The following is a 13890-nucleotide window of genomic DNA, read 5'->3' as shown; positions in this document are numbered from 1 at the left end:
GTTTTTTTTTTGTTAATTTCCATCTTCAAACTTAAAAAAAACATTGTGGCTTCACTAGTTAATTCGTAAAACAAAACAGAGAAGATGACTCAAAGTGGACGACTCTCCAGATAAAAATAACAGTTTATTAAACGATGAACAAGACTCAACACAGCTGTGTTTCGGCCCATATGGCCTGTATCAGGAGTCTCTTGTGTTCAATCAATACATCCACTTCAGTAAATACACCCACTTGTAATATTCGTCTTCAGTGAGTTTAACTGAATAATTGCTACGGCGTCTTGTGCACAGAGATAAGAAAAAACTTAGTCAGCAATAAAACCTCAAGAGTGTTCTCGTGATTAAAAAGCTTGATTGAACACAAGAGACTCCTGATGCAGGCCGTATAGGCCGAAACACAGTTGTGTCGAGTCTTGTTCATCTACTATAATAAAACTCACCCTCAACATTCTGAAGACAACGTTCTGAAGTCACTCAGCCACTCACTGAAGGGTTCATGGATTCATGGTGGTGAAGCCAGAACACTGACCATGTCTCTCTGCCCCGCCCTCGCATGACGGACCAATCAGAAAAAAACACACTCAGCATTCTGAAACACAAAGGACCATCACAACACCGTTCCCAGGCAACACTAGGCAACGTAAGACAATCAGAGGAAACTACGTGACAATAAGGGAGCAGCATTCCCCAGCAGAATGGCTCATTATCTGTGCAGCACGGAGAGCACAGAACCACCGCTGGAACGAGAGAAGAATATTCCTGCTGTGGGTATGTGCAAAAATAGACCGAGGGAGGGGGGGAAAATTTTTAAATGCCTAATGCCAGTACTGAAGAGTGCCAGAGGGCCTACAGCACAGACTATATTTGGGATCGCTTGATATGGAGTCATAGGAGCTGGAAAACAACGTGCCCATCACCATCTGGGACGTGGGCGAACAGGGCAAGCTGTGGCCCAGCTGGAAGGATTACCCGCGACCCAGCCAGCAGCAAACAGTGACCAAGGAAGGGGGAGGAGTAGGGAAACACGCGGAGCGTGTTTCCCTACTCCTTCCCTGCCCAGGAATCGCTGGAGACTGGCTGCCAAACTAACAAAACAACTGCACACCGACGCACCACCTCCATCATTCGAAAGGCATCCACTCTTTCTTCAACAGAAATGCAAACTAATAATACAAAACAAACAAAGAATACATGGAGGGGCATAATCGAACAGAAACGCCTATCTCCATGGGCGTTTATCTCCGAGAACGGGTCCGTGAAGGGGCGGACCCAAGCGTATTTTCGAAAAAATTAGACGTCCATGTTTTATTCGCCAAGTTGTGAGCTGGGCGTTTTTCCTTTTCAGCGATAATGGACAATGAAATCGCCCAGCTCAAAAACGAATAAATCCAAGGCATTTGTTCGTGGGAGGGGCCAGGATTCGTAGTGCACTGGTCCCCCTAACATGCCAGGACACCAACCAGGCACCCTAGGGGGCACTTTTACAAAAACAGAACAAAAGGTAAAAGAGCTCCCAGGTGCATAGCACCCTTCCCTTTTGTGTTGAGCCCCCCAAATCCCCCTCAAAACCCACTGCCCACAAGTCTACATCATTACTATAGCCCTAAGGGGTGAAGGGGGGCACCTACATGTGGGTACAGTGGGTTTGGGGGGGTTGGATGACTAAGCATTAAGCAGCACAATTGTAACAGGTAGGGGGGGAAGGGCCTGGGTCCACCTGCCTGAAGTCCACTGCACCCCCTAACAACTGCTCCAGGGACCTGCATACTGCTGCCAGGGAGGTGGGTATGACATTTGAGGGTCAAAATAAAAGTTGTGAAACATCATTTTTTGTGGTGGGAGGGGGTTAGTGACCACTGGGGGAGTCAGGGGAGGTCATCCCCGATTCCCTCCAGTGGTCATCTGGTCATTTAGGGCACTTTGTGGGGCCTTATTCGTGAAAAAACAGGGTCCAGGAAAAGTGCCCTAAATTCTAGCTAAAAACGCATACTTTTGTCCCATTATCTGTGAAATGCGCCCATCTCTGTTCGGCAGATAACCACGCCCCAGTTCCGCCTTCGCCACACCTCTGACACGCCCCCATCAACTTTGTCCGCATCCGCGACGGAGTGCAGTTGAAAACGTCCAAAAATCGGCTTTCGATTATACCGCTTTATTCGGTTTTGTGAGATAAACGCCCATCTCCCGATTTAGGTCGGAACTTGGGCGTTTTTCTCGTTCGATTATAAGCAGGATGGTTTCTCAGGCGGCTGCAGGTAACTCCCCACCCCCTTTCTCTTCCCCTTTTGCCGAAGTGGCCAAGGACGTGCCCAACCATCCCCAGCCTCAGGCAAGCTGTCTCCCACCTCGGGGATTCCCCGAGCACCCGGAAAAAGACGGCGCTGATTCCTGCAGTGCATAAATGTTCCAGCATTCCCCTGCAGCCGGCCTGAAATGGACCAAACATATCGGATCACCCCCCGATGGCCCAAGACTGTGATCTTCTCCCTTCCGCCAACTTAAAACAACCATCCCCATCCTCAGGCAAGCCGTCACCCACCTCCAGGATGCCCAGAACCCCAGCCCAATGGAAAAAGATGGCGCTGCTTCCAACAGCACATTTCTCTTCCAGCATTCCCCTACAGCAGCCCTGAAATGGCCAAAAAATACTGACAGACAAAGAACGTGCTCCTCTACCTTCCGCCCATCTAAAACAACACTGCTGCCTCAGCACAACACAAAAAAAAAACATGGAAAAGAAAAACAACACTCAACAAAGGCTGACCCCCCTACAACCACATTTACATTTCACCAACAGAAAGACCCCCCTCCACAAACCTCCTTGACAGACAAAACCACACACACAATACAACAGAAACACACCCTCAAAGCCACACACAATCCAACCCACTTTGCCAGCACAGCACATCCCCCAACCCCCAAGCAAAAAACAAAATAAAACAAAAGACACACATCAACAACCTGCACACACACCGCACCCGCACCCTCACACACACACACACAAAATAACTCTGTGACACATACACACACACACAAAAAAAACCCACATGCTAGCGCCCGTTTCATTGGTTTTGGAAACGGGCCTTTTTTACTAGTCATTCAATAAACAGTTATTTTTATCTGGAGAGTTGTCCACTTTTCAAGTCATCTTTACTGTTTTGTTTTATGATTTACACTTTTGCGGAGACTTGTTTCTTCTGTTTTACATCGATCTTGACTAGTTAATTAATAGCACTTTTATGTATAGGTTTGTAAAATGACTACATTATATATACATGGAAATTCCAAAATCTCCACTTCTACATAAAAGCTGCTGAGCATGACCTCGCCTGAACATCTAAATTCCAATTTCAACCACCTTTTAAAATGATTAAAGTTAATTAAAAAATTATGGTATACCACTCTCTGAAAAAAAGCCAATATCAACAGAGCAGTTTATATAAATAAAATCTTTAAAAACACAAAGATAAAACCAAGTTCCTTAGTAGATGTTCTCTGTGAACAACAGGATACTAGTCCTCACAATGTGAGGCTCACATCATGGGTGATGTCACTGATAGCCTGCATATGGGAAGCTACTCCAGCTTAGGAATTACTAGACGTTTCTGAGCCACCTCGCTGTGCATGTCTACTACTTCCCGCCTGCTATTGTTTGCGTGGAGCCACCTCACTCTAGTAATATAGTTTAAAGAAGAATACAACTCCTCGGAGAGGTAGTTGGGTATGTGAGGATTTGTATCCTGCAGTCAACAGAGAACACCTGCTACAGGTAAGTAACTTGGTTTTCTCCGAGGACAAGCAACTCCTCAAAACTCTGGATTCCTCTGCTACAGGCTGCCTTCAACAGAAAAAAAAAATAGGAATAACTTTAAAGGTTTTTGGTTGTAATTAGCCCTATACAGGAGCAATTCTATAATGGGGCACGTGCGGTTACACACGTAAGTGCACTACATGCTATTCTGTAATGAAGCATGCAAGTGCTTCAAATAACTGCAAGGGGGGCATGCATATGGGTGGAGAATGGGAGGAGCATGGGCATGACTCCAACTTACATGTGCAACTTATAGAATACTGGAAGTTTCATGTAGCATGTTGCAATTAGGTGTTCCCATTTATGCCAGCCATTGACATGGCATAAGCAAGTATGACAAAATATAGGCACATCGATGCTGACTTATGCTAGTACTTTATAACGCATCTTGCTGCCCAGGTGCAGTTTTAGAATTAGCGCTCATTGCATGGCATCAAGCCACCTAAATTGTAGCACACAGTTACTGAATTGCCTCCTTTATCTTTTGTTTGAAGGCAGCCTGAAGCACAAAAGAAATGGGCCGGGGGGGGGGGGGGGGGGGGGGGGGGGGGAAGGAAAATGCAGCTGGATTCTAATCCCCAAAGAGATTCTGGAGAACTGTCTGACTAAACCAAATTATCACATTGAGGGTACTTTTCTAAACAGGAGTGGACTGTGAATGTATGAACTGATGTCCATGTTGCAGCCCTGCAAATTTCCTCCATGAAGGCTGATCTCAAGTGAGCTATCGACACCACCACAGCTTTGACATTATGAGCTGTGACATGACTCTCAAGAGTCAAGCCTGTATGGGTGTAAGTGAAGGAAATGCAGTCCACCGACGTATTAGCGTGCATTTGTTGATGGAAACCCCATCCTGTTAGGATTAAAAGAAACAAAAAGATGGGTGAAGTCTTGAAGGGCTTAAAGACTCACTTTCATCTTTGTAGGCATGAAGCTAGGGAAAAAATACTGGCAGGATGATTGATTGGTTAAGATGGAAGTTCTGCTCCGTGCAACATCACCCATAAGTTGATTGAAAAGTGTTGAGGGAAAGTGGGGAAGAGGTGGGAGAGAGGAAGGTTTGGGAGTTGAAATGATGATGAAGTGAGAGTGTGCAGGTAGGCACTTTTGATGTCTACACACCGATTCTTTGGATTGCTCTTCAGTGCATACTAATATCACTACAGAGGGTCCTTTTGCACATTAGACACAAATACTGCATTCATCAGAAACCATGGCCCCTGAGGCAGGCATTTGTACACAAACACAGATCCATGTTGGGCCCATTTGCTTTGCTCTTTTCTCTGGTGGATTTTAGTATAAATCGTTTTTTATTAATAGAGAAGCAGCAGCATAGAAACCAAAAGAGGAGACATGTTCAAACTTTCATACAAAATGAAGTCCCCCCCAACACCCAACACCCCCACCCCACCCACCTTCCAACAGAATAACAAGATCAGATAATGGAACCCGGTCTAAACAAACAGACTATGAAACAAACCCTAACGAAGAACAGGATCCATTCCTTTATTAACTTCCCCCTCTCCCTTTCCAAACCTGAGGAGTAACCAACAAGAAACCTCCAAGAATAGAGAGACAGGCTTGGGCTCTGATAGCCTCTCTCCCAAACATGAAATAACTGCCACCAATCTCCTAGCCCTGACACACAAACAACCTCCTGATGCCAGGAAACTTAGCCACCAAATCAGTTTGCTACAACAAATTTAAAATAAAACTGCTGCGAGTCCTAGTCGAAAAGGAAGAAATGTAAGGATCTCAGATTGATAAAAAAAAAATAGTCCCACCCCTTGTTTCTCCAACACCATATGATGGTGAAGCATATTCCGCTAGCCCCAAAAAGATGGGGAATCCAAGGTCGTCCACACCCTGAGAATTGATTTCTTACCAAGAAGTCCCGCTTTACGAACAACTAATCAATGATCCCCTGCTCTGCAGAGGAAAAGCATCATATTTATCCAGCAAAAAAACAGCAGCTGATAGTGGGATAGCCAAACTTAACAAGCCTTCCAAATAAGAAACCACGTGTCCAAAAGTGGTGTACCATAGAGCATGCCCAAAACGCATAGATAAAAGAATTATGTTTGTGAGAACACTTCAAACATAGTGGAGTGTCAATGCCGCCCATGTGAAACAGTTGCGTCTGTGTAATATATGCACAATAAAGCACTTTAAGGGAGATCACGTGATGCGTTGAGGAAAGCGGACATATTGCTGCTTTCCTCCGGGACCCCTCCAGCCTTCTCGCCCGCGCCCACTGCGAATTAACGAACAGCTGTAGCCCTTATCGGTAAAGTACAAATCTCTGTGGTGCATGGACCTCTTTGTCACGAGGACAGAAGCGGTGATGCCAAGTAAAGCCAGTAAAAAAGAATTGGAGAAAGCCCGCACTGTAAGTGAATCCAAGATGGCACGGAGCCCGAACGCAGGGCAACCGCTGTTCACGACATCTCAATTGCAGCAATTAACAGAGGCTGTCAAAAGCGCAATGAAACCACAGCTGATGCAGTTATCGGATCAACTTAATGGCCTGGAGGTTTTGCTAGAGGACACTACCCGTCGAACAAGGGAGTTGGAACAGTGATTGACTACAGTAGAAGACAGAGGAACCGGGACGGCAGCGGCAGTAGAGTCATTACAGAAACTGGTGCGGACCCAAGCACAGCAAACAGATGATCTTGAAAACAGATCTCGAAGAGCGAATATTCAAATTGTTGGCTTTCCGGAGTCCGTCTCAGATCAGTCCCTTTCATCTATGTTGGAGAGTTGGATGGCGAAAGAGTTTGCACTCTCAGATAGTTCGGGTCCATTGTGTTTGGAAAGGGCACATAGACTGGGCCGCAAGCAGGAATGGGGGCAGAGACCACGCATAATTATGTACATAAAGTTGAAATCATGAGAGGATCGCGACAAAAGCGGGATAATCTGCTATATGATGGGCACCAAGTGAGGATTTTTCAGGATTATTCTCCAGCACAAGAACGGCGGCGCTCGTTTAATCCAATCTGCAAGGCACTATTTAAGGCAAATCAGAAATTTATGCTGGTCTATCCCTCGTTACTAAAGATTCTACACAATTTATTTATTTATTGTATTTGTATCCCACATTTTCCCACCTTTTTGCAGGCTCAATGTGGCTTACAATCAACAAGAATGGTGGAAATAAGTTAGAATTAGACAATTAGTGTTACAGTAGGATCTTGGGTAACAAGATAATGAAAAAAAAGAACATGATCGTGGTATAGCAAGCAGATATTGTAAGACATTTCTGATTATATGTGGAGGAGTTGTGTATAATCACATTGGTTGATCTTTGTGGTATGCCTTGTTAAATAGATGGGTCTTTAGTAGTTTGCGGAAGTTCGTTAATTCGTAGATCGTTTTTAAGTTCCTCGGCAATGTGTTCCATAACTGTGTGCTCAAGTAGGTAAAGTTTGACGCGTGCATTAGTTTGTATTTCAGACCTTTGCAATTAGGAAAGTGCAGGTTGAGGAATTTCCGGGATGATTTTTTGGCATTCCTGGGTGGTAGGTCTATTAGGTCTGAAATGTAGGCTGGTGCATCTCCGTGAATGATCTTGTGAACTAGGGAGCATATTTTGAACGTGATGTGTTCTTTAAGTGGGAGCCAGTGTAGTTTTTCTCGTAGGGGTTTGGCACTTTCATATTTTGTTTTACCGAATATGAGTCTAGCTGCAGTGTTTTGGGCTGTCTGAAGTTTTTTGATTATTTGCTCTTTACAGCCGGCATAGAGTGCGTTGCAGTGGTCTAGGTGGCTGAGCACCATTGATTGTACCAGGTTACGGAAACAGTCCTTGGGAAGAAAGGTCTTACTCTTTTTAATTTCCACATGGAGTGGAACATCTTCTTGGTTGTGTTTTTCGCGTGGTTCTCGAGTGTTAGGTGTCGATCGATGGTAACTCCAAGAATTTTTAGGGTGTCCGATATTGGAAGGGTCAGATTTGGTGTGTTAATGGCGGTGAATTTGTTCTTGTTATGTTGAGAGGTGAGTATTAGGCATTGGGTTTTTTCTGCGTTAAGTTTCAGACGAAATGTGTCCGCACATGAATGCATGATGTGGAGACTTTGATTGATGTCTTTAGACATTTCATTTAGATCTTGTTTAAATGGGATGTAGATCGTTACGTCGTCTGCGTATATGTATGGGTTGAGGTTTTGGTTTGATAATAGTTTGGCCAAGGGTATCATCATTAAATTGAATAGAGTCAGCGAGAGGGGGGATCCCTGTGGGACTCCGCATTCTGGTATCCATGTGGCTGAAGTGTTCGAATTGGATGCTACTTGATATGATCGTGTGGTTAGGAATCCCTTGAACCAATTGAGAACGTTTCCTCCGATTCCGAAGTACTCAAGGATGTGTAGTAGTATTCCATGATCAACCATGTCGAAAGCGCTTGACATGTCAAATTGTAGAAGTAATATGTTCTTTCCAGTTGCTATCATTTGTTTGAATTTGGTCATGAGAGTAACTAGTACTGTTTCAGTACTGTGGTTAGACCGAAATCCTGATTGGGAGTCGTGGAGTATTGAGAATTTGTTTAAATAGTTTGTGAGTTGTTTGGTCACCAATCCTTCCGTTAGTTTGGTTATTAAGGGAATGGATGCTACTGATCTGTAGTTGGTTAGTTCACTGGCACTTTTCTTTGTATCTTTGGGTATGGGGGTGAGTAATAGAGAGCACATGTTTAAGGCGGGAGATCCCCAGTACGTCCCACCTACGAAAGGTGCTATTATCAAGTCTGGGAAGAAACTGAGCATTCCCTCGGTTAGGCAGTAATGCAGAGGAGAAGGGAGATGCCACACAATGTTGATAAGGCCTTCCATAAGTCTTGTAAAGTTTGTAACAAAATTGGCAAGCAAGACAGGCCTGATTATACTTATAGAGATCAGGCAATCCCAGCCCTCCCAAGGGCCCATCAAACAATGTACCGGAAGCTTCAGTTTCTTCCCTCCCCAACAAAAATCAGATAAACAACAATGAAGAGTGTAAAGGACTTTCCACAATAGTTTAAACAGGAGCATCTGGAAACTGTACAACCATTAGGAAATTCCACCATTTTAAACAAATGGATTCTTCCCAGTGGTAACACCTGCCAACTGAACAAAGTGCCTAATGTGGAATCTAACAAACATGAGATATTAAGCTGACATAGCTTTGAGGGTCGCATGGAAAGGTGGATTCCTAGACAGCGAAAACAATGAATTGCCCAACATAAGGGGAACAATCCCTCCCATTCCCACCACACCTGGTCCGACGATGCAAGAGCCAAAGATTTCTGAAAATTGAGACAAAAATCAGAAAAATCCCTATATTCCTAAAATAATTCCAACAGATCCTCAAGGGAAGGTTGGGGATTAGTGAGGTGAACTAACAAGTCACCTGAAAATGCAGAGATCTTAAAAGTTAATGTTCAAAAGGTCACCTCTGGATGCACCAAAATGTCCTGGATGAGAGGATCCAACACTAAAACAAAAAGCAAAGGGGAAAGGGGACAGCCCTGATGCGTACCCCTTCTAACCTGGAATAGAGTTGAATAAATCCCATTCACCCACATAGCAGTTTTGTGGTTTGGATAAAGAGTCTGCACAGTGTCCAAACAAAATTCAGTAAAGCCACAGGCCTGGCGTATCTTAAAGATTCATGACCTCAGCATCAAAGCTGATAAGAAGGAAAGGCATTTTACAGGTGTGGATAATTTCAAAGGAAGCCAAGATCGTACGTAGATTCCTAGTAGCTGTCCTGCCTCTAACAAACCCAATCTGAGAGTCCTCAATTAAATACTGAATAATCCTGGCCAAGAGATTGGCCAACAACTTAGCCTCAAGGTTTATTAAGGAGATGGGCCTGTACGAAGCAGGAGAGCAGGGATCTCTATCCAGCTTCAAAAGAACAATCATCTGTACAGTTTGAAGAGATTCCGGTAGGGTCATATGTTGAACCATGTGCTCATACATATTAAGGCGCGAGGGACCTATTTGTTCTTGAAAAATCTTGTAAAATTCAGCCCGGAGGCCTTCCAGCCCTGACGCCTTATGTAGCGTGCAGCCCTGAAGAGCTAAAGCCAATTCACCATTCATAAACGGAGCATTCTGTAACTGTTTCTGAGAGGGAGTAATGCAAGGTAGTTGGACATTGTCCAAATAAAGTGAACCATTCAAGGTATCTGCAGCTGGAGACGCATATAATGGCTCATAAAAATGCTTAAAAATATAATTGATATGCATATCTGAGAAGGTCTTCCTCCCCATATCATCAGTCAGCTAGCTGCAGAATCCTGGAGGGACCATGCCTAGTCTTTATCAAATGAGATAATTATTTGCCACTCTTATTACCATATAGGTAAAGTTGATATTTGTAGTATACCAAGGACTTGACAGCGCTTTGATGTCAAAAAGGTATTAACAGCTGCTTGGGAGGCCAGAAGTGCCTCCTTAGCAGCAATAGATTTCCTAGCTCCCAAGGCTACCCTATTCCAGATTACTTGCCTTTCCAGATGTAAAATCTCTTTATCTCTCATAGGTTTATGGTGAGCAGCATAGGCAATAATCTCTCCTCAAAGAACCGCCTTAGCTGTATCCCAAAAGAGAAGGGGCTAAGTCACATGGGCTGCATATGCATAGTCTCTCTATTTTTCAATCAAAAAAGAATGAAACGATGGGTCCTAATCAAGTTCCACAGGAAAGTACCATTGGACCTCTCCATGATCCACAGGAGCCAAGTCCAAAATTACCCAGCTGATGGCACCATAGGGACCTAGCTCTGAGGTAAGTGCTTAAAAAGAGATTTTGATACCAAGAGGTAATCAATTCTTGGTTGGGTGGAATGAACTCTGGAGAGATGTGTATAATCCCTTTCTCCTGAGTGGAATAAGTGTGTATAATCCCTCTCTCCTGAGTAGAATAAGTGCTACGAATCCATCGTTGAGAGCCACCATCAGAGAAGGCTGCGGGGCCGGTGGAGTATTCGGTAGCAGAATCTGCTGAGGCTCGGGAGCAGGAACCAGACTGCTGAGAGGCCGATGCGTCGGCACCTCCTTTATGGAGGGGGAGCGGTCTTCCCAGCACTGATGCTTCTTGGGTGCTGAATTCCTCAGCGCTCTGGAGCTCCCGGCACCGTGCATTGAGGAGGAACAGTGTCGGTGCTTCTTAGCCTTCGCTTAATGCACCTCACTGAGGCTCCTCGGTGCCGACGAGGATGACGTCGAATCCCCATGTCACATCGGGTTCGGGTCCGACGATGGAAGGTCCCGGGGGCATGCACAGCAGGAGGCATCGAGGTAGGTGGAGACCCACTCAATACCTCACTACTCCCAGCGTGTCTTGGCCTCTCAGCAGCCATGCGTATTTCCACTCCCGACGTTGACACATCCCTTGATGTCGATGCTGCCAACCTCAGTTCCAATGCCAACATCGAAGGACCAGACCGAGCCCCAAAACGTTCCTCTCTCTGGGCATCTTGAGCAAGTTGATTCCTTTTCTTCATACGAAAACAAAGGACACAACGAGCTGGGCTATGGTTCAGCTCAAGGCACTGGATACACCAAGAATGGGTATCTGTACCTGAGATGGTCTGGTTGCACCGAGTACAACGTTTGAAGACGCTGGGAGTCTTCGATGACATGGAAGGGAAGACCAAACCGGCAAAATCAAGCGGCTCAATTGTGCAGAGAAAAAAGGCACAAACAGGGAGAGACACGGACGCTATCGAAAAAGAAAGGAAACAAAGAGGGAAAAACAAAATTAAGAAAAAATAAAAGGAAAACCTTTTTTTTAAAAAACAGATTTAAATGAAAACCGAATGAAAAATACGCTTTAAAATTAAAGAAGGCTCTTTCCCAGGTGTGAAGAGAGGAGCCACAGAAAAAGCTGTCGCTCCTTGCTTGGAAGAAAAGAAACTGAGGAACGTGCTCGCGCGGTGGGCAGTAAATCCACGCATGTGCGGTACACCGCTGCACACGCACCAGAAGGCTCTGGCAAATCTCTTTATTTTTTGCTATGTCCTATGCCGATTCCTGGGCCAGCACACTTTTTTCATTATCTCTTGAACCCTCTTTGCAACATTTATGGATTAATTCTGAAGTTCAAGGGGTTTGAGTGGGACTTGAGGAAGTCAAAGTCATGACCTTGGTGGACGATATATTTTTGATGCTTACAGACCCAGTGAGATCTTTGTAGGGGCTTTATAAGAATTTCAATATTTCTAACACTCAATTTGTCCAAAACAGAGGCCATTCCTTTGCTGAAGGACACTTCTCACCTTTGGGGAAATAGCTTTCCATTGTGCTGGGAAGAGGAGAAAGTGTGATATTTAGATATATACTTTCCAGTTTCAGACCAATCATTTTATGACTTGAATATTTCTCCAGTATTTCTGGAAACTCTTGATTGTCCTTCCTAAGTGGCGCCATATTCTTTAAAAGGCGCCTAATTCTACTTTTAAAAAGAGATATCTGGTGCTTACATGAGCCACTAAGAAAATTCCTCCGGAAAGGCAAAACACTTTTGAGTTAGCTTACAGAAACTAATGTATTATAAAGAAGACGGTGGATAGTCCATTCCAAAAGTGGATCTATACAACAATGATTATCAATTATGGCACGTTGGAGACTGGCTTCAAAATATATCTAGTTATACTCCTAGGGATTAGAAGACAATACTTTTGAGCCCCATCAAGTTTCAAGTTTATTACACACTTCATATACAGCTCAGAAAAACTATCAGAGCAGTTTACAATTTCAAACTATAATGAAACAAGAAAATGAACTACAATAATAAAAGGAAAGGAAAGAAAAATTCTGCCACACATTAAACCATTTCGCCCCACCAAGCAGTGACCTAACATCTAAGGCCCAAATGCTTGGCGAGACAGATGGCTTTTAAGTTTAACTTTAAAGTCATCAAGAGATTGTGCCAATTGCAGATCTAAGGGGAAGGAGTTCCACAAGGTGGGTCCCTGCACAATGAATAGCTTCTTTCTAAGAGTGAATGAATGAGTGACAGAAAGCGAGAGGGTATCTGAAGTAGCTGATTCTGCGAAGCATCCACGGCAGAGTGTAGGGCAATAAAAAAACAAGTCAAATAAAGTGGGGTTCCATAGGAGAGCGCCTTAGCACTGCATCTGCCGCCGACACAACTCAAGAGGGTGTTACAATAGTCCAATGTAGAAAGAACCAGGGCATGTGCAAGTACTTTGAGGGCTCAGTCAGTAAATAGACGGCAGACAGAGCACAACTTCCTCAATTTGAAGAAACAACTCTTCAGAATTTGTGATATAGAGGGGCATTTTTGATATGATGTCTAAGTCGGACTTTGCACGTTTTGCGCTAAATGTCCCAAATCCAAATATGAAATACTGTCATCTTCCAAACAGCAAAACGTTTATCTTTTTTTTTTTTTTTTTTTTCAAAAATGGGCATTGGTACTACTGATACTTGTGTTAAATGTGGGGAACTCAATGCCTCTTTGGCTCATTGGTTCCTATATGGAAAGATTACTTCAGCAGGGACTGTTGGTTGGGAGGCAGGGATAGTGCTGGGCAGACTTATACGGTCTGTGCCAGAGCTGGTGGTGGGAGGTGGGGATAGTGCTGGGCAGACTTATACAGTCTGTGCCAGAGCCGGTGGTTGGGAGGCGGGGCTGGTGGTTGGGGATAGTGCTGGGCAGACTTATACGGTCTGTGCCCTGAAGAGCACAGGTACAAATCAAAGTAGGGTATACACAAAAAGTAGCACATATGAGTTGTCTTGTTGAGCAGACTGGATGGACCGTGCAGGTCTTTTTCTGCCGTCATCTACTATGTTACTATGACTTCCACTGATGCCTAAATTTTATGTTTGGAAGACCCTGGGATGAAATCCCTTTCTGGTAGTAAGACATTATTACTGTGGAAACTGTTTACTGTGGCAAAACAATATATTAAGTTTTAACTCATTGGAGATCCCAGGATTCTCCCACTATGAACTAAAGGAGAAATGGTTTTTTTGCTTTGTTAACTATGGAACATATACATGTCCGTAGAGGTAGACCTGCTCAGTGGGCAAAATTTCAGAAGGTCTGGGC

The 13890-nt window shown here is 44.2% G+C and overlaps 1 protein-coding gene across 1 annotated transcript in view; it reads right to left on the bottom strand.

The window, feature by feature from the left end:
• The window catches only part of AGAP2 (ArfGAP with GTPase domain, ankyrin repeat and PH domain 2), a 503122-nt gene that overhangs the window by 143520 nt on the left and 345712 nt on the right, over window positions 1-13890 (bottom strand). The window lies entirely within an intron of this gene.

The sequence above is a fragment of the Microcaecilia unicolor genome, chromosome 3 (genome assembly GCF_901765095.1).
Source record: "Microcaecilia unicolor chromosome 3, aMicUni1.1, whole genome shotgun sequence".
Taxonomy (NCBI): Eukaryota; Metazoa; Chordata; class Amphibia; order Gymnophiona; family Siphonopidae; genus Microcaecilia; species Microcaecilia unicolor.
The sequence above is the reverse complement of the archived record's forward strand: the minus strand, read 5'-3'. Positions and strand labels throughout refer to the sequence as shown.